This window comes from Mobula birostris, chromosome 7, assembly GCF_030028105.1.
Source record: "Mobula birostris isolate sMobBir1 chromosome 7, sMobBir1.hap1, whole genome shotgun sequence".
Classification (NCBI taxonomy): Eukaryota; Metazoa; Chordata; class Chondrichthyes; order Myliobatiformes; family Myliobatidae; genus Mobula; species Mobula birostris.
In genome coordinates, this window is record NC_092376.1 from 163,281,732 (window position 1) to 163,302,243 (window position 20,512).

A 20,512-nucleotide genomic window follows, 5' to 3' on the forward strand; every position below is an offset into this window, starting at 1 on the left:
TGGTGACTAAAGTTAAGCCTTGATTCTTTAAACCTGTGACCTCCCTTTAGAAGAAACACCCATTCAAAATCAATTGTATCAACAGAGAACTTGTATCTTAATTTCTATCCCCCTGCAATCTTCAAATTTGGGCTTTGAAGCTCAAAATGCAGCACCACAGATGAAGACTTATAGGATCAATGTACTTTAACTTACACACTGAAAAACAAACTGATGGCCAGTTAGATCAATTGATGTTCTTCATACTAAAAGTAGGCCGGGGAAAAGATTATTGGCATGATCCAAATGTAGTAAATCCAACAATTGTTTTTCATCTGGACTTGATAGCATTATACATTTTCCGTCGTTGATATCTGACCAATGACTTTATAGGAATAAAACAATAAATAAAGATTAAAGATTTACTGAAAAAAAGCAGTCAGAAATAAAAACAAAGATAACATCTTTTCTTATCTTCATTGTTGTTCATTTCCTGTACTATTTGCCCTTGGCTGTGAATCCTTTTATTTGAAGGATATCTTTATCAATGTTATAACATACCTTCCTTCTCCTGTAATGGGTAATTTTTGCTTGAAGATGACATTGGGGGAGGCTTCAGCGCGTGGTAAAATACATCCATTATGCCTCTTGTTCACTTGGTGTGGAGGATAGCTTCACATTTCTTCCTATTTCCCCCAGAGAACAAAGTCCTCAACCTGATGTTGTGAGTTTCATTTTAATCTATGGGTCCTTATAAAGCAGTTTAGACCACTGGATATTCCGTTATCAGCAAATGTGCAGGCACATCATCCATTGTGTTTGCTATCTCATTTAGATTAGATATTTTGGAAATAACCTGTCCAGCTGGACATCTTAGATCTATGAGTTTGTGGTTCCCTTCTCCCGTCCAGAGGTCAAGGTGACTTCAAATAACTTCCAGCCATTCTTTCCAATTCAGGTACATTCTTGTCTTTTTGCTTCCCTGAGTTTCCACTTTCCAAACCTCTGATTACATTTTTCTGTAGATTACGTGTTGTCATGTTTAACAGTACAATTTGCACATCCAAAGATAAAAGACACATATTTTTCTCAGCAAGTGACAAACTAACTAATTTATTTTAAAAAGAAGTCGATGTGGATTGTATCACAAATCTTCCTTTTCCTATCTGCTATAGATTAGGATGTAATTGAGATCCTATGTTCAACTATAAATTAAACCTTAAGGACTGACTCCAAACCTTCTTTCACTATTAGTTGGTTTAGAATGGATTATTGATGTGGATGGCTAAAATAAAAAAAAATTGGAATGATGATGACCAAATAATGTAAAAGGATTTCATCACAGGTAATTAAGAGGGTCATGCATTCTGGTTCATGGAAGACTAAATCTGAATATCATTTAAATCATGAAAAATGAAAAACATGGAAGATCCTTTGAGAATTAATGGTCAATGCACACAAGTTTTTAACTTGTAATAGGTCAAATACAAAATATAATAAAGAAGATGTTCCAGGTTGGACCATGCAGTTCCATCCAGAGTAGTCTCAAGAACATCCAGAGTAGTCTCAAGAACAGTGTTTAGAGCTTAGCTCCCAGCACACCATTGTGATCTAGTGCATTATTCTGCAGCTTCGTCTCTCTCCAGTGACAATGCAGATAGACATTTTTTAATACCTAATTTTTGAATAGACATGAACCTGTTCATGTGGCATAAAACCAGTCAAGGATCATAGAGCAGCACAAACCAACGCTCTTTTAAACATGCATCTCTTTTTAATTTTCTACTGATTATCAATTCTGTCCATAATTGCCATATGTATTACTCACTCTTTAATGCTAGGTGCTTTTTTTGACAGCATTCACCCTGAGGATCATTGTGAATTGGTGCAGTTCTGATTAGAGTTACCTGCAAGCTTCCTGCAAGCTTGAGCCTTCCTTGCCTTATAACTTGAGTATCACATCTATGACAGCTTGATTCATTCAACCGTTTGCCTGCACTGTTTCAGTTTCTTTACTTGCTACAAGACCATAAGTCCCCAATATAGGAATCTATGATGTCCAACCATTAATACATCAAAGATGGTTTGAAATACTGTGCTGCACTCTACATTTTGTGAAAAGGCATTAATAGGCTACTTGCCCTGATGCTTATGTTTTAAATACTTGTTGGTGGAAGACTCAGGCATGCCATGGCCACTTTCTTATCATTATAATAACCTGCAAGTGTTGGATTTTTAATTTTTAGTTTATGGTTTGTATGAAAAGTTCAGGATTGGCACTTGCTTCTCCACAGCAGGTTGGAATAAGCATGCAAAGTCATTACACCAGTAGTCCACTCTGAAATGTCTGCTGTCATGACGCCTCATGGCAAGAATCATTTCCCATCGGAAAGTCATGTATGAACTCTCAGTGCCTTTGAGCGTGTACTTCTTCTCCTCCCCACCTTCTAATTCTGGCTTCTTCCCCCTTTTCAGTCCTGATGAAAAGTACAGTCCAGAAATGTCAACTCTATCCCTTTCCATAGAAGCTGCCTGACCTGCTGAGTTCCTCCAGCATTTTGTGTGTGTGTGTTATTCTGGATTTACTACATCTGCAGATTCTCTTGTGTTCATGATTTGCTGCTTCTTCTGCTTTCATTTCTTTGTAGCTGCCAGTCATAGCAAGGATGAACCGGCTTATAATCAGTACATCACTCATGATTCATACCCAAGGATTCATCTCAGTTGTTAATCCCTATTTCAAACTTGCTATTGCTGTGAAGTAATTGTATAGTCAGTATAAAGTCTTGCTTTATTCTTTTGTTTTGCTTCACAGAATATACAGTACTGTTAAAATGTCTGAGGGTAATTGCTAGGGTGTCTAAGATTTCTGCACGGTACTGTATTTGTCAACATTGAGAGGAGAACAAATTTGTAAATCTGCCAGGAGCAAAGAATGTTGGGACTGGTGAAGGTGGAGTGCTGTGGGAGGGTGTGGGGCAGATGGCAGAGAAGAAGTACCAGTGGTCTGGGTGCAGGCACACCCAGCCCTGAGACACCAGGCAAGGTCATTTGATTCCAAACAAATGACTTATCGATCATTACAGAATATTTCTTTGTTGCTTCCTGCTTCCACACCTCAGCCTTCCCCTTTTCCCAACCATGATTTCCCTCTCCCGGACTCTTTCCCACTCTCAGTGCACAATTGAGACCCAATATCAGAATGAAATTACATGTCATAAAATTTCATTTTTTTTTTGCAGCAGTATAGTACAATACATAAAATGACTACAGTACTGTGCAAAAGTCTTAGGCACCCTATCTTTATATATGTGCCTCAGACTTTTGCACAGGACATAAAGGAAATCAAGAGCATTGAACTATTTGGATATTTCAATTTGTTCTCCAAGTTCAAGCAAATCAATATTATGTCCAAATTTGTGAACAGTTTAAGTTAGATAATTAATCAGATACATCGATATTTATTTTTTGTTTCCTTGGCATAAGGTTTATTGGATAATATTTCATTAAAAAAATCTATTGTTTACTGTGCATCCCAATTTCCCTTCTAAGAAGTATAATTTCCAATATAATGAAACAAAGTAGTTTAACATTTGTTGAACATTCTGATTTGTTACACTTTATCCATCTACTTACCCTCCCTTAGTGAGGTTTAACCTTCCTTAGAGAAAGATTGGACGTGACCATACTTTCTCATCTGTTTTCAAAATTGGAAGTGGGCCTCAATTAGCAACCTACAGTGATGGTGATATCATGTGAGAGGGCCCTAAATGATGTGTTTAATATCCCACCAGAATGGGTGTCCTTACAACAAACAGAAGGACTTCCTCCTTAATTTGATAATTATCTTGTGTTGAAGTATGACATCTGAATCATGCTACATAGTGATATAATTTCTCCTTTAACACATCTATTTTCACTGCATTTACCCACCAATGTTAATCAATCTTTCTGAAGACCTGTGTCCCATGTCCATTTTTGAACAGAAAGTTCCTTGTACTACTGGACAGATAATCTTTTTCCTATACTGATATGCTCAGTGAAAGATGGTCACCCTTATTGTCATCCCTAGATGCCTCTAAACAGAATGACCATTAAGAGTCAATCACTTTGGTAGGTCTATGTTCACATAGACCAGAGAAGGATGGCAAATTTCCTTTCCTGATGGTTTCTACTGATAATCCAATCATGTCATGATTACCTTTCTCAGCCTTTTTTTAACCCAGATTTTGTTTAAATTTCCCATTCAGCATAATAGATTAGAAGTCCCCCATCTCAATATCAGTGGTCCAGAACTCTGACTGCAAGTTCTATAACTTAACCACAACTACAACACAATGTTAATAACCAGGCATGAAGACTGTGGTGGCCCTCATTGACTATGGGTTTAATTTCATGAGTGGTTAGTGCTAGTTCAAGAATTCTAGCACTGCCTAAACCTCTTGCTGTGACTTTAGATAGGGAGATGTGCCCACAATTGTGTTGCAAGCCTTCTAACAGTCATTGCCATGTTCTATCATAAATTCCAGTCACAATAAAATGAACCTTTCCTGTTTGTTTCAAAATTAATCAACAACTCATCAAATCTCAGTTACAATATTGTACCTCTCTTTATTTTTGGTAGTAATACAATAATTATGGAAGAGAACAATCATCCTTTCATTTGTGCATATTGAAATTATGTACCATGGACACCTGTCTTCATGCACGAGCCAGGTGTATGAGGAAAATAAATTCAAGGAAAACAAAAAAAACACTTAAATGTTGCCTTAATGAATAAATTTGTTTTATGCTGCTGCAGCAGTACAGTGCAATACATAGAATTAGTATAGTACTATACAAATCTCTTTGGTACCTTAGCTATGTATATGTGCCCAGCACTTTTGCACAGTACTGTATATTATTGAGTCAAATGGTTAGTTTCTGCGCTGTACATCACAAGTAATTCAGCGTCAATGCTTGCTGGAAATGCTTGATCACCTTGATTCTTAACTGAACTTTTAGAGATGTCAAGAAGAGTTTGGGTCAATATTGGCAATTTTTAAATAACAAGAAATGCAGATTGCTCTGGCATTCAATAAACAATCATTAGATGATCTTGATTATTATGATTAATTAAACACAAAATAATCAAGTAAAATAGAATAAAAGGATTTTCTTAAGTAAGGTAATTACTTGAAACAATGTAGATTGTTTTTAAGGTCTTCAAGAAAGTGTGATATCAACACATTCTTCAAGAGGGTGAACTCTTGCAAAAGCATCATACGCCAAAGGTGCATCTGGTTGGGTATTGAATACCCGTGCTGACCAACTGGGTGGAGTGTTCAAAGACATCTTGAACCTCTCACTTCTGTGGTTTGAGGTATCCACCTGCTTCAAAAGGGCAGAGATCACAGCAGTACCCAAGAAGAGCAGGTGAGTTGCCTCAATGACTATCATTTGGTAGCACTCACATCTACCATGATGAAGTGCTTTGAGAGGCTGGTGATGGCCAGAATTAACACCTGCCTAACTAAGGACCTGAATCTATTGCAAGTTGCCTACCACCATAGCAGTTCTACAGCATACACATTCTCTCTGGCTTTCCACTTTGCTTTGGAGCATCAAGACAATAGCAAAACATACATCAGGCTGCTGTTTATTGATTACAGCTCAGCTGTCAATACCTTCATCCCTTCATTATTAATCACCAAGCTACAAAACTCACTAATTTTTATAGATGCACCGTAGAAAGCATTCTTCTGGGGTGCATCACAACCTGGTATGGAAGTTGTCCTGTCCAAGACCGGAAGAAGCTGTAGAAGATCGTGAACACGGCGAAGCGCATCACACAAACCAACCTTCCATCCTTGGACTCACTTTACACCGCACGCTGTCAGAGCAGTGCTGCCAGGATAATCAAGGACACGACCAACCCAGCCAACACACTTTTCGTCCCTCTCCCCTCTGGGAGAAGGCTCAGGAGCTTGAAGACTCGCAAGGCCAGATTTGGGAACAGCTTCTTTCCAACTGTGATAAGACTGCTGAACGGATCCTGACCCGGATCTGGGCTGTATCCTCCAAATATCCAGACCTGCATCTCAGTTTTTTTGCACTACCTTACTTTCCATTTTCCTATTTTCTATTTACCATTTATAATTTAGATTTTTAGTATTTACTATCAATTTGTAATCCAGGGAGCGGGAAGAGCAGAATCAAATATCGCTATAATGATTGTACATTCTAGTATCAATTGTTTGGCGACTATAAAGTATAAAGTAAAAACCTGAGCTTCTGTACCTTCCCCTGCAACTGTTTCAGCATCCTCATTGGGAGACCACAGTTAGTGCAGATCTGTGAAAACATCTCCTCCTCGCAGACGATCAACACAGGCACACCTTAAAAGTGCATGCTTAGCCCACTGCTCTACATACACAACTGCGACTAAGCACAGCTCAACGACCAATTATAAATTTGCAGAAGACATCGCCGTTGTTGGTCAAATCTCAGATGGTGATGAGGAGGCATATAGAAGTGAGGTAAATCAGCTGTCGAGTGGAGTCACAGCAAGACCAAGGAATTGAATGTGGACTTCAGGAAGGAGAAGTTGGGAGGGCACACACCTGTTCTCACTGAGGAATCAGTGGTGGAAAGGATGAACAGTTTTAAGTTTCTCAGTGTCAGTGTCTCTGAGATCTAACACATTGATACAAGCATGAAGAAGGCATGCCTGCAGCTCTACTTCATTTGGAACTGAAAGACATTTGGCTTATCTCCAAGCAATCTTGCAAACTCCTGCAGATGACAGTGGAGAACATTCTGACAGGCTGTAACACAGCCTGGTATTGAGGCTGCAATGCATAAGGTTGCAAGAGGCTACGGAGAGTTGCAGAGTCAGCCATTTCCATCATGGATACAACCTTTCCCATCATCGAGGTGTTTTGTGAATAATGTAGGTATTAATTCAAACAAGAACTGGTCTTCAGTTCTTAATTAAATTGTAAATTGCTGGCAGTAAATTGAAGTTAAAAGCAGAGGCTGGCCCACACATTAAGAGATACGATTTGCAACACGGTGACCGTAAGACGTTTGTATATGCATCAGCCAAACAATATGACAATGGCATTGTGTTAATTGGGTTGCATGAATCCAGGCAACTATGGGTTTAAGTAATTTTCACCATTATGAACAAGTTCAAGGAAGCTTGCGGACCGGACTGATACTATAACGTCCTTTAGTTTGCCTCAGAGGTGTCTCCCACTGTAGGTATGTAATTCAATGCAAGTATTGTCAGCCCAGAATATTGAAGTAAATTATGTCATCGTAACTATTTACTGAAAGAAGCTGCAGAGGGGTGTAAATTTAGTCGGCTCCATCTTGGGTACTAGCCTACAAAGTACCCAGGACATCTTCAGGGAGCGGTGTCTCAGAAAGGCAGCGTCCATTATTAAGGACCTCCAGCACCCAGGGCATGCCCTTTTCTCACTGTTACCATCAGGCAGAAGGCATAGAAGCCTGAAGGCACACACTCAGCAATTCAGGAACAGCCTCTTCCCCTCTACCATCCGGTTCCTAGGTGGACATTGAACCCATGAACGCTACCTCACTTTTTAATATGTATTATTTCTGTTTTTTGCACAATTTTTAATCTATTCATTATATGTACTGTATACTGTAGTTGATTTCCTTACTTATTTATTGTGATTATTATTTTATATTTTTCTTCTGTATTATGTATTGTACTGAACTGCTACTGCTAAGTTAACAAATTTCACAATAATAAACCTGATTCTGATTCTGATTCTGAAATTGTATTGTGTCACTTACTATTACCTTTGATCTTAAGGGTATAAAAACGTAATGTAATTTTGACCTTGTGAGACTCTACTGAGAGGATCTTCAGAAGAATGCTGACTTGTTGTGATGAATTTGAAGCCCTCCATTGGTTGGGGTCGACCATGGATATTGTATCCCAGTTGCTTGTGATACACAAGCCAGGGCAGTACAATATGGAGAGCAAACTCTTGCACATGTAGCAGGTTCCCCCTCTCCACACAGTTGATGAATCTAAAAAATGGCAGAGACTGATAGAGCTTGGCACCAGTAGCATCACAGGAGTTGCCAGTCAGCATTGAACTCAAGATAGGACTGCTTTAGGGACTCCATCTTCAGATTTTTCCTTGGGGTTTACTCCGAAGACTTCTGCATGAATAGGTATAGATGCAAGGCAGAGTTTTCCTTCTTCTAGATGAGCTGCCAATTGCAGCTGATGATCTCCACCTGCCCAAAGTTGCTGGTTTTAAGGAGCCAATAATCCATATTTGCCCCAATTCCTGCCAGTAGAAATGGGTCCACCAGGCCTATTGGCTAAGCCACACATGAAGGCCAGGAGTTGGATTTGATCGTCAGAGGCTATTTGAGATTCACACCTTTTGGAGCATTTAATAGGTAGTGCGAGCTTATCCCCACTACCACACCCAACTATAACAATCTTAAGGAACATCATGATGAACAAAGATTTCTGTATCACCAGATTCAGTGTTTCTCTGGTGACTTCAATCACCGTCGCACCAGTGCCTCAAGAAAATAGCATCCATCATTCAGGACCCTCGCCTTCTGAGACATGCCCTCTTCTCATTACCACCATCAGAGGGGAAGTTCAGAACCCTGAAGACACACACTCAGTAATTCAGGCACAGCTTCTTCCGCTCCATAATCTGAATGGTCCATGAACCCATCACTATTCATCATTCATACTATTTATTTGTTCATTTATCTTTCTATCTGCATATCTATCTATATGTTTATTATAACTTGCAGTAAATTTTAAACCTTGCACTGTACTGCTGCCACAAAACAAGAAAATTAATGTCATAAAAGACAGTGATAAAAAACCCGATCCTGATTCTGGTAGGTGGTTTCATGGTTTCAGTCTCACTGTGAGAATGAATTAATTAGACAATATCTATGCCTTGCTGTGAGGGTGTACATAACATGATACTGTAATTAAAGGAACATTGCAGAAATGTTTGTGAGGTTAATTTATTTTGATTGCAAAATGGGTAAGATTTTGGTTAATAAATGAATTTTAAAAAGATTAAAGACAATGAGATAAGACATGATAGAGGTATACAAGATACTGAGAGGAATAGATAGAGTGGGCAGCCAACACCCCTTCCCCAGGGCACCACTGCTCAATACAAGAGGACATGGCTTTAAGGTAAGGGGTGGGAAGTTCAAGGGGGATATTAGAGGAAGGTTTTTTACTCAGAGAGTGGTTGGTGTGTGGAATGCACTGCCTGAGTCAGTGGTGGAGGCAGATACACTATTGAAAGTTAAGAGACTACTAGACAGGTATATGGAAGAATTTAAGGTGGGGAGTTATATGGGAGGCAGGGTTTAAGGGTTGGTGCGACATTGTGGGCCGAAGGGCCTGTACTGTGCTGTACTGTTCTATGTTCTGTGCTATGTTCTATAAAAGGGAAAGGGAGCAGATGGAAGATAGTTCAAAACTAGGGAAAATGGTGGTTGTCAATGTCTAAAGGGAGGATTGAATATGTGACCAAAAGATGTAATTTTCCTAAACGACAGTATTATGACCATGCTGATTAAGTATTTTGATAGAACATTTGAGAAGGGAGGGCTGAAGGAAGTGGGTTATGGTAGGAATGGGAAGAGATAGTCAATGTTAACCTGAAGAGTAGTGATGATCAGGTCTAGAGAGAGAAGTCAGCCAGGGGGAGGTGTCTAAATTTATTGTGAATTCTGGGGATGAGGGTAAGTATCCATAACCTGGATGAAGATTCCTAGCCAAAAAAATAGGCACAATATCATGTCAGCCTTAGAATTAATTAAGATGGGGTTGTAGAGAGATAAAGTTGAGGATGAATTGAGCAAGATTAGTGAAATCAAGATCAGAAAGCATAGTGAAATGTGATAACTGAGACAAGAGATGAAAATACAGAAACAGAAAATGCTGGAAAGACAGGTTAGAGATTATCTGTGGAAAAAGAACTGGAGGTTACATTTCAGCTCGATTTTCCCTACTGTGATGGTAGGACCTTCATCTGAAATGTTCAGTGTTTTTTCTCCTCACTGTTGATTCTTGATGGATGAGTTACTCAAACCAAGAGCATTGATCCTGATGGAATACATGAATAGCCATTTCATCTATCGGGGAATGTCTTAGTAAGTGGCACCAGTCAGACAGCACTGTGATGAATTACACAGTTCAACTGCTGTGAGTTTTAAAGATCTGCTCTGCTCTTATGAACAGAACACTTTAGTTTGTTCAGGATTTTAATTACCTGAGAATACATTGATATTGATATTTGTTAATGAAGTTCATTAATGTTATTAACACAAATATCAAAATTTCTTACCTGAAGCACATTGCACATGCAAATCTTTATTTATTAATGGAGTGTTTGCTAATATTGTATTTTCACACACTATCCTGCATTCTAATAGAATGTGTTTCTTGCCATTCCCTTCCAGGCTGACTTCCAAAGAAATAGAGATTACAAAGTATGTATTTTTATAAAACTAGGCTAGCTGTTTCTATATGTCCAAACACTGACTCAGTCTTAGAATGCAGATTTTGGTGTGTCAAAACCGAAGACAATGATCTGAAACAATTCCAGTTTACCTACTCACATTTCTAACACACCAGCAGAATTACAATTGTCTGTTTGGAATGGTAACAAAGTTTTACATTATAGATAATTTAGAAACTCAGCCTAATGATCTGGACGTCTTCTCTTTCTCTCTCTAAACAGTCTCTCCTCTCCCAGAATATGGCTCTCCCTGGGCGACATCTGATTTATTGTTAGTAGTATTGACAAAGGCTAACCAGCAACTTTGAACTTGTCATGTTGGTAAATTGGTAAATTGGCTCATTATTGTCACATGTACCGAGGTATGGTGGAAAAACTAGACCTGTATACCATCCATACTGATCAATTTATTACAACAGTACACTGAGGTAGCACAAGGTAAAACAAAAGCCAATTGCTGAATGAAGTGTTACAGTAGAGAGAAAGAGTAGTGCAGATAGATAGTAAACTGAAAGATCACAATGAGGTAGATGGTGAGGTTAAGAATCCATGCTATCATACTAGGGAAAGATATAATAGTCCTAAGACAGTGGGATAGAAGCTCACATTAAGCCTGGTGGTACATACTGTCAGAGTTTTGTATCTTTTGCCAGATGTGGGGGGGGGGGAGGGAAAGAAGGAATGTCTGGGGTGGGTGGGATATTTGACAATGCTGGCTGCTTTACTGGAGCAGCGAGAAGTGTAGATAGAGTTCATGGAAGGGAAGCTGGTTTTCATGATCTGCTGAGCTGTGTCCACAGCACTCTGCAGTTTGCTGAGAAACATCATCACACGAAAGCATTATTGCCCTTTAGTGAAACTGACACTGAAACATTCCTTTTGCAAATTCCTAACTTCCATGTAAAAATCTAGAGATCTAACCACAGACATCACTTCAGCAATTAGTTCAAAATAAAACACATAACACATAACACATCAAAGCCTTCTCTTTCTTTAGTAAAATTACTTGCAAAAGTATTTACTTTTCACTCTCCTGAAAATGAAAGTAATTCCTCCACAAATCCTTAATTTTATTTTTAAATTTATCTTATTGAATTGGACATATAAAAGAGGTATACAGGGCGCTGAAAGTGGTTTTTAGCATGCTGGCCTGCATTAGTCAGAGCATTCAGTACAGAAGTTGGGAGGTGATGCAGTTGCCCAGGATGCTGGTGAGACACATTTGGAGTATTGTGTTCAGTTTTGGACATCCTGCTACAGAGAAGAAATTGTTAAACTGCAAAATTGCAGAAAAGATTTACAAGAATGTTGCCAGGATTTGAAAGACCGAGCTATAAGGAAAGACTAGGCAGGCTTGGAGTTTATTCCATGGAGCGTAAGAAATCATAAAGATGTACGAAATCCTGAGGGGCATAGATAGGGAGTCTTTTTCTCAGGACTAGAGAGTAGAGGTTTACGGTGAGAAGGAAAGATTTAATAGGAACTTGAAGGGCATTTTTTCTTAATACAAAGGATAATATAAAGGATAAAGGAAAGCAACCAGAGGAAGTGGTTGAGGCTGGTGCAGTAACAACTGAACAGCTAAATGGTTTGGAAAAGTTTACAAGGATATGGGACAAACACTGTCAAATGGGACTACCCTGAATGGGGCATTTTGGTTGTAATGGACTAGATGGGCTATAAGTCCTCTTTCTGAATTTTATGACTATGATTCCAAACATAAGCTGATTATATACCAAAACTGTGATACCCCGGTTCTTCGAGATAGTCCTGCCTTTTTTGCCATTCACATCTTTTTAAGCATTCTTCTATGTTGGTGAAATGTTGAGAGGTACAATCATTGGAAATTATTTTCAGTATTGACTGTCATTAAGCCATTGGGATTCTAATAGAATCCGTAATAATAATATCTTTGTAGCATTTGTGTCCCACTAAGTGGAATAGCTTGGGACAGAGTCTAGCCCTAGAGAGAAATAAAAAAAAAAATCAAAATGAAAAGCAGGGAACAAAGCAATGCAGAAACAAGGCAGGACACTGATGAAGCAAATTCAACATCTTTTAAAAACACTCATTCAATGGATGTGGGTTTTGCAGACTGAGCCAACTTTAATTGTCAATTTGTGGCTGCCCTTGAGACGATGGTGGTGAGCTGCCTTCTTGAAACATTGCAGTCCTCAGTGTGGGGTGCTCCCACAATGTTGTTAGGGAGAATGTACCAGCAGTTTAAGTCAGTGATAGCAAAGGAAAGGCAGTATATTTCCAAGTCAGGATGATGTTCAGCTTGGAGGTGAACTCCCAGAAGATGGTGTTTCCATGCTTTTTCTTCTCTTAACGTATTGGATTGTAAGGTCATGATTTGGAAAGTGCAATATTACAGAGAGGTGAAGCAAAAGAGTGTCTTGCACTCAATAAATATGCACATGTTGATTCTCCAAAACATGTCAATTTGAATTTAGAGTAAAAAGGGATAAATCTACAGATGCTGGAAATCAGAATCTAAAGCAGAAACTGGAATTGTTTAGTTACTTATCCGAGGCACAATGAAAAGCTTATCTTGCATACTGTTCATAAATATCAAATCATTACTCAGTGCATTGAAGTAGCTATTGTTATTATTACCAAAAAAAAGCAGAGGGAAAGTATAATTCTAGAGCCAAGAAATATACAGTTCTACAATAAATTTGAAAATACACATTATATCAGACAGAATCTGTGAAGACTAAAGCAGAGCTAACATCATAGGATGATTATCTCTCATGAAAAATATCCAGTTTTGTAAATACCCACAAGAAGATGAATCTCAGAGTAGTATACGGTGATGTATACATGCTTTGGTAATAAATAAAAACTGCCACCATCTCCAACGGGATCCCACCACTAAGCACTCTCCGGAACTTTCTGCTTTCCACAGGGATTGCTCCCTACACGACTTCCTTGTCCATTTGTCCCTCCCCACAGATCTCTCACTGAGTCTGTTGGGTTCATAAACTGTGTCCGGTGCTCCCAGTGTAGCCTCTTGTATATCAGTGAGACCTGAGGTAGGTTGGGGGACTGCTTCGCCGAGCACCTATGCTCCATCCACCAGGAAAAGTGAGATCTCCTTGTGGCCACCCATTTTAATTCCACTTCCCATTCTCATTCTGATATGTCTATCCATGGCCTCCTCCACTGTTGTGGTGAGGCCACACTTTGATTGCAGGAACAACAATTTATATTCTGTTTTGGCAGCTTCCAACCTGATGGCATGAACATCGAGTTCTCAAACTTCGGGTAATGCCCCCCACTCCCCTTCTCCTTCACCATTTCCCATCCCCTTTTACTTCTCTCACCTCATCTCTTTGCCTGCCCATCGCCTCCCTCTGGTGCTCTTCCCCTCCAACTTTTCTTTCTTCCATGACCTGTTGTCTTTCAGTAATCAGCTTCCCAGCACTTTACTTCATCTCTCCCGCTTCATGTTTCACCTATCACTGTGTGCTTCTTTCTCCCCTCCCCTCACCTTTTTAATCTATTCCTCAACTTTATTTTTCTCTCCAGTCCTGCTGAAGGATTTCAGCCTGAAACATTGACTGTACCCTTTTCCTTAGATACTGCTTGTCCTTTTGAGTTCCTCCGAAATTTTGTGGGTGTTGTTTCAATTTTCAACTTTCAGTTCTGACCCTAACTAGAAAGCTTGGTTATAAAAACTGCTGAATTTATTGTTAAATTCAGGTGGCTTCAGTAATATGTTGAACATTATGCTAGGTTACTGTAGAGTAATCAAGAGGGTTCAGAATGAGACTGAGATGGCAATTGAAATGACAGGCAACTGAGAATTCAAGGTTAACTTTATGGATGGAACAGAAGTATTCTGCAATTAAACTTAGCCACATTCTATACTGTAAATTACTAGATGTACAAGTAAATTTCTGCATCATCTGGTAGGAACCTTTGAAGTTTCCTGCATCATAGGAAGAGAAGATGTAAAGAGGAAATATTACATTTCCTGTGGCTGCAGGAGTACTTTGGGAAGAAAACTGAGTGTTTGTGGGTGTCATGATTGCTGAGCTGAGCAACTGTGTTGGATAAAGATCTTTTATATTTCTGAGATGTAGCTGGAAGATGTAAAGTATCTTTATCAACTGTCCAGCTCCTGGCTCCATCCCTCCCCCTCCTGTCTCTCCTATCATTTCGGATCTCCCCCTCCTCCTCCCACTTTCAAATCTCTTACTAGCTCTTCTTTCAGCTAGTCTTGACGAAGGGTCTCGGCCCGAAACGTCGACTGTACCGCTTCCTAGAGCTGCTGCCTGACCTGCTGCATTCACCAGCAACCTTTATGTGTGTTGCTTTATTCAACATGGCAGGTTTTCTGGTGAGAGTCTAGTTCTCCTCTCCTGACTCAATGTATAATGTAACTTGAATACAAAGATAAAAATAAATGATTAACTATAGTTTCAATGGCTATGATTACCTATTTAACATTAACATATGAATGTAGACATATATGGTGGTCACGTTATTAGGTATACCTGCTCGGTAATGCAAATATCTAATCAGCAAATCAATGCATTAAAGCATGCAGGCATGGCCAAAAGGTTCAGTTATTGTTCAGAACAGACATCAGAATGGGGAACATATGTGACCAAAGTGACTTTGACTATGGAATAATTTTTGTGCCAGATGGGGTGGATTGAGCATCTCTGAACCCACAAAATGTTGACCATTGATGTGGATGAGCTACAGCAGCAAAAGACCACAAATTTAATCTTGGTGTCCACTTTAATAGGTACCGGAAGTAGTTTATAAAGTGGCCACTGAGTGCATAAATTTCCAGGATTACATATTTTAAATGCTGATTCACACCAATCAGCAAAACTCTTTGAATATTTGTCTATCAGTGGCTATTCCAATGCTTTTGGGCACAAGCTCTACCAAACATAAAATGTGCTTTTGTTATAAAATTGAGGGATTGCTCCCTGAATATACAAATACCCAGAATCTTTTAAGTGATGTAACAAACAAGTTCTGAACTGTGCATTAGTTGGCAGGGTTATGTCTTTAACAATGTGTTAATGCAGTAGATGGAACCAGTGACGAAGGGTGACATCCTGCACATGGCTCACAAAACTACTAGATACTCTCAAACAACAGAAAATGTGCAGATGCTGGAAATCTGAGCAACACACACAAAATGCTGGTGGCAGTCAGCAGGCCAGGCAGCATCTATGGAAAAAAAACACAGTCAGTGTTTTGGGTTTTGAGCAAAATTAAAACCTGCGAGGATGAGAGCGGAAAATAAACGGGTGTTCAGCGCCATCTGCCTATGTTTAAATACTTTCTCTTTCACTGCTGCTGGGGTAAGTGCAGGATTCTTGGCCCTGCACTGCAGGGTTCGATCACTACAGCAGTTTATGGCTGTGGACTCGATTTTGGGTACTCTACAGTTCATCTTCCACGTGTTTTTGTTTACTTTGTTTTACTATTTCATTGAGGCAATTCAGCACAGAACCGGCTCTGAGCTCTGTGGCCTGCAGCTATCAACACAATGCTGAACTGACTGACTCAATGACAGTGTCTTCTGGACCATTTTGGGGACTCTGCAGTGTGATGTTGAATTATTTTATATTTGATGTGCTATTTACTTGCTTTTAGCTGTTTGTGCAATCTGTTCTTTTTTTTGAGCATTGGGTGTTTGATGTTTTTTGTTGTGTGGGGTTTTTCTCTCAGAAGATTCTCTATGTTTCTTTGTTTTGTGGCTGCCTGCAGGAAGACAAATCTCAGGGATGTATAGTGTATACATACTTTGATAATAAAAGTGCTTTGTACTTTGAAATTAGAACTTCCCTGATTTCATCTTTAAGGTTTCAATGCCATAAAGCAACATAAATATTCAACTATTATCTTCCCTGTGTAATTTCAATGGTAGAGAATCAAAATGTCCCATATCCAATGATTGGTTTGATGTCCTTAAAGTATCATTTGAATTTGAATTGTGAACAAATTTGTAAATATGTCTTATGGTCTTCAGTGTAACTTCCTGAAGATTGATTTTCATTTTAATTAATATATATTATCCATAAATTGATAACTCCAAAATAATCACCAACAGTGGAATAAGAAGCAAAACTAAGGAGTTGCAGAGGGAACAATTCTTTAGAAATACTGAAAGGGGAAGGAAGGGAAAATATGTTGGAATGTGACTCTGGTTGGGAAGACGCAATGTTTCTTGGAGCAACACCAGTAGTAACAATGAAATAGGCATTGCAACTCAGATTAGAAACTAATGTGGTATTTTGTTGTCAGTCAGTTTGTAGATTAAAAGAGCTTATGTCAATCATTAGCAGACATGACAACAGATGTAATAATGTGAATTGAAAAGAGAAACCATTACAGCTGATATCCCAAATGTAACAAGATGGATACAAATGATACCAGGTTCGTTCATCCAGGAGTGGACAATGTCACTAATGGTCACATTGTATATCATTATTGACTTGGTGAAGGCTCATTTCAGCGCTTTGGAAGTGGTATCAATCTGACAAGGTGAAATGAAGCACAAACTTTTTGGGGGGATTGCTGTACAGTTTAGGGGAGAATACAGACTTAAAAACAGGAAAGTGTCTGCAGCTGGGTGGAGGATGGTAAAGACAAAGGGAGCAAGGGTTGAAGCTTTGGGAAATGCAGTAATCATAGCAAATTTGAAGGAGATAGGGTAATCCTCAAAGGGAGAGCACAAATATCAGCTAAAATAGAAATAGAGAAACATAGAAAATAGGTGCAGGAGTAGGCCATTCAGCCCTTCGAGCCTGCACCGCCATTCAGTATGATCATGGCTGATCATCCAACTCAGAACCCTGTACCAGCCTTCCCTCCATACCCCCTGATCCCTTTAGCCACAAGGGTCATATCTAACTCCCTCTTAAATATAGCCAATAAACTGGCCTCAACTGTTTCCTGTGGCAGAGAATTCTACAGATTCACCACTCTTTGTGTGAAGAAGTTTTTCCTATTCTCGGTCCTAAAAGGCTTCCCCTTTATCCTCAAACTGTGACCCCTCGTTCTGGACTTCCCCAACATCGGGAACAATCTTCCTGCATCTAACCTGTCCAATCCCTTTAGGATTTTATACGTTTCAATCAGATCCCCCCTCAAGCTTCTAAATTCCAACGAGTATAAGCCTAGTTCATCCAGTCTTTCATCATATGAAAGTCCTGCTATCCCAGGAATCAATCTGGTGAACCTTCTTTGTACTCCCTCTATGGCAAGGATGTCTTTCCTCAGATTAGGGGACCAAAACTGCACACAATACTCCAGGTGTGGTCTCACCAAGGCCTTGTACAACTGCAGTATTACCTCCCTGCTCCTCTACTCGAATCCTCTTGCTATAAATGCCAGCATACCATTCGCCTTTTTCACCGCCTGCTGTACCTGCATGCCCACTTTCAATGACTGGTGTATAATGACACCCAGGTCTCGTTGCACCTCTCCTTTTCCTAATCGGCCACCATTCAGATAATAATCTGTTTTCCTGTTTTTACCACCAAAGTGGATAACCTCACATTTATTCACATTAAATTGCATCTGCCGTGAATTTGCCCACTCACCCAACCTATCCAAGTCACTCTGCATCCTCTTAGCATCTTCCTCACAGCTAAAACTGCCGCCCAGCTTCGTTTCATCCGCAAACTTGGAGATGCTGCATTTAATTCCCTCATCCAAGTCATTAATATATATTGTAAACAACTGGGGTCCCAGCACTGAGCCTTGCGGTACCCCACTAGTCACTGCCTGCCATTCTGAAAAGGTCCCGTTTGTTCCCACTCTTTGCTTCCTGTCTGCCAACCAATTCTCTATCCACATCAATGCCTTACCCCCGATACGCTGTGCTTTAAGTTTGCACACTAATCTCCTGTGTGGGACCTCATCAAAAGCCTTTTGAAAATCCAAATATACCACATCCACTGGTTCTCCCCTATCCACTCTACTAGTTACATCCTCAAAAACTTCTATGAGATTCGTCAGACATGATTTTCCTTTCACAAATCCATGCTGACTTTGTCTGATGATTTCACCGCTTTCCAAATGTGCTGTTATCACATCCTTGATAACTGACTCCAGCAGTTTCCCCACCACCGATGTCAGGCTGACCGATCTATAATTCCCTGCTTTCTCTCTCCCTCCTTTTTTAAAAAGTGGGGTTACATTAGCCACCCTCCAATCATAGAACCATAGAACCATAGAAACTACAGCATAGAAACAGGCCTTTTGGCCCTTCTTGGCTGTGCCGAACCATTTTCTGCCTAGTCCCACTGACCTGCACACGGACCATATCCCTCCATACACCTCCCATCCATGTATCTGTCCAATTTATTCTTAAATGTTAAAAAAGAACCCGCATTTACCACCTCGTCTGGCAGCTCATTCCATACTCCCACCACTCTCTGTGTGAAGAAGCCCCCCCTAATGTTCCCTTTAAACTTTTCCCCCCTCACCCTTAACCCATGTCCTCTGGTTTTTTTCTCCCCTTGCCTCAGTGGAAAAAGCCTGCTTGCATTCACTCTATCTATATCCATCATAATTTTATATACCTCTATCAAATCTCCCCTCATTCTTCTACACTCCAGGGAATAAAGTCCTAACCTATTCAATCTTTCTCTGTAACTGAGTTTCTCAAGTCCCGGCAACATCCTTGTAAACCTTCTCTGCACTCTTTCAACCTTACTTATATCCTTCCTGTAATTTGGTGACCAAAACTGAACACAATACTCCAGATTCGGCCTCACCAATGCCTTATACAACCTCATCATAACATTCCAGCTCTTATACTCAATACTTCGATTAATAAAGGCCAAAGTACCAAAAGCTCTCTTTATGACCCTATCTACCTGTGATGACACTTTTAGGGAATTTTGTATCTGTATTCCCAGATCCCTCTGTTCCACTGCACTCCTCAGTGCCTTACCATTAACCCTGTATGTTCTACGTTGGTTTGTCCTTCCAAAGTGCAATACCTCACACTTGTCAGTATTAAACTCCATGTGCCATTTTTCAGCCCATTTTTCCAGATGGTCCAAGTCCCTCTGCAGGCTCTGAAAACCTTCCTCACTGTCTACTACACCTCCAATCTTGGTATCATCAGCAAACTTGCTGATTCAATTTACCACATTATCATCCAGATCATTGATATAGATGACAAATAACAATGGACCCAGCACTGATCCCTGTGGCACACCACTAGTCACAGGCCTAGTCCAGAATCCTCAGGAACTAGTCCAGAATCTAAAGAGTTTTGAAAAATTATCACTAATGCATCCACTATTTCTTGGGCTACTTCCTTAAGCACTCTGGGATGCAGACCATCTGGCCCTGGGGATTTATCTGTCTTTAATCCTTTCAATTTACCTAACACCACTTCCCTACTAACATGTATTTCCCTCAGTTTCTTCATCTCACTAGACCCTCTGTCCCCACTATTTCCGGAAGATTATTTATATCGTACTTAGTGAAGGCAGAACCAAAGTATTTATTCAATTGGTCTGCCATGTCCTTGCTCCCCATAATCAATTCACCTGTTTCTGTCTGTAGGGGACCTACATTTGTCTTAACCAATCTTTTTTTTTCTTTTCACATATCTATAAAAGCTTTTACAGTCAGTTTTTATGTTCCCTGCAAGTTTTCTCTCATAATCTTTTTCCCCCTTCCTAATTAAGCCCTTTGTCCTCCTCTGCTGGACTCTGAATTTCTCCCAGTCCTCAGGTGAGCCACTTTTTCTGGGTAATTTGTATGCTTCTTCTCTAGAATTGATACTATCCCTAATTTCCCTTGTCAGCCACGGGTGCACTACCTTCCTTGATTTATTCTTTTGCCAAACTGGGATGAACAATTGTTGTAGTTCATCCATACAATCTTTAAATGCTTGCCATTGCACATCCACCGCTAACCCTTTAAGTGTCATTTGCCAGTCTATCTTAGCTAATTCACATCTGATACCTTCAAAGTTACCCTTCTTTAAGTTCAGAACC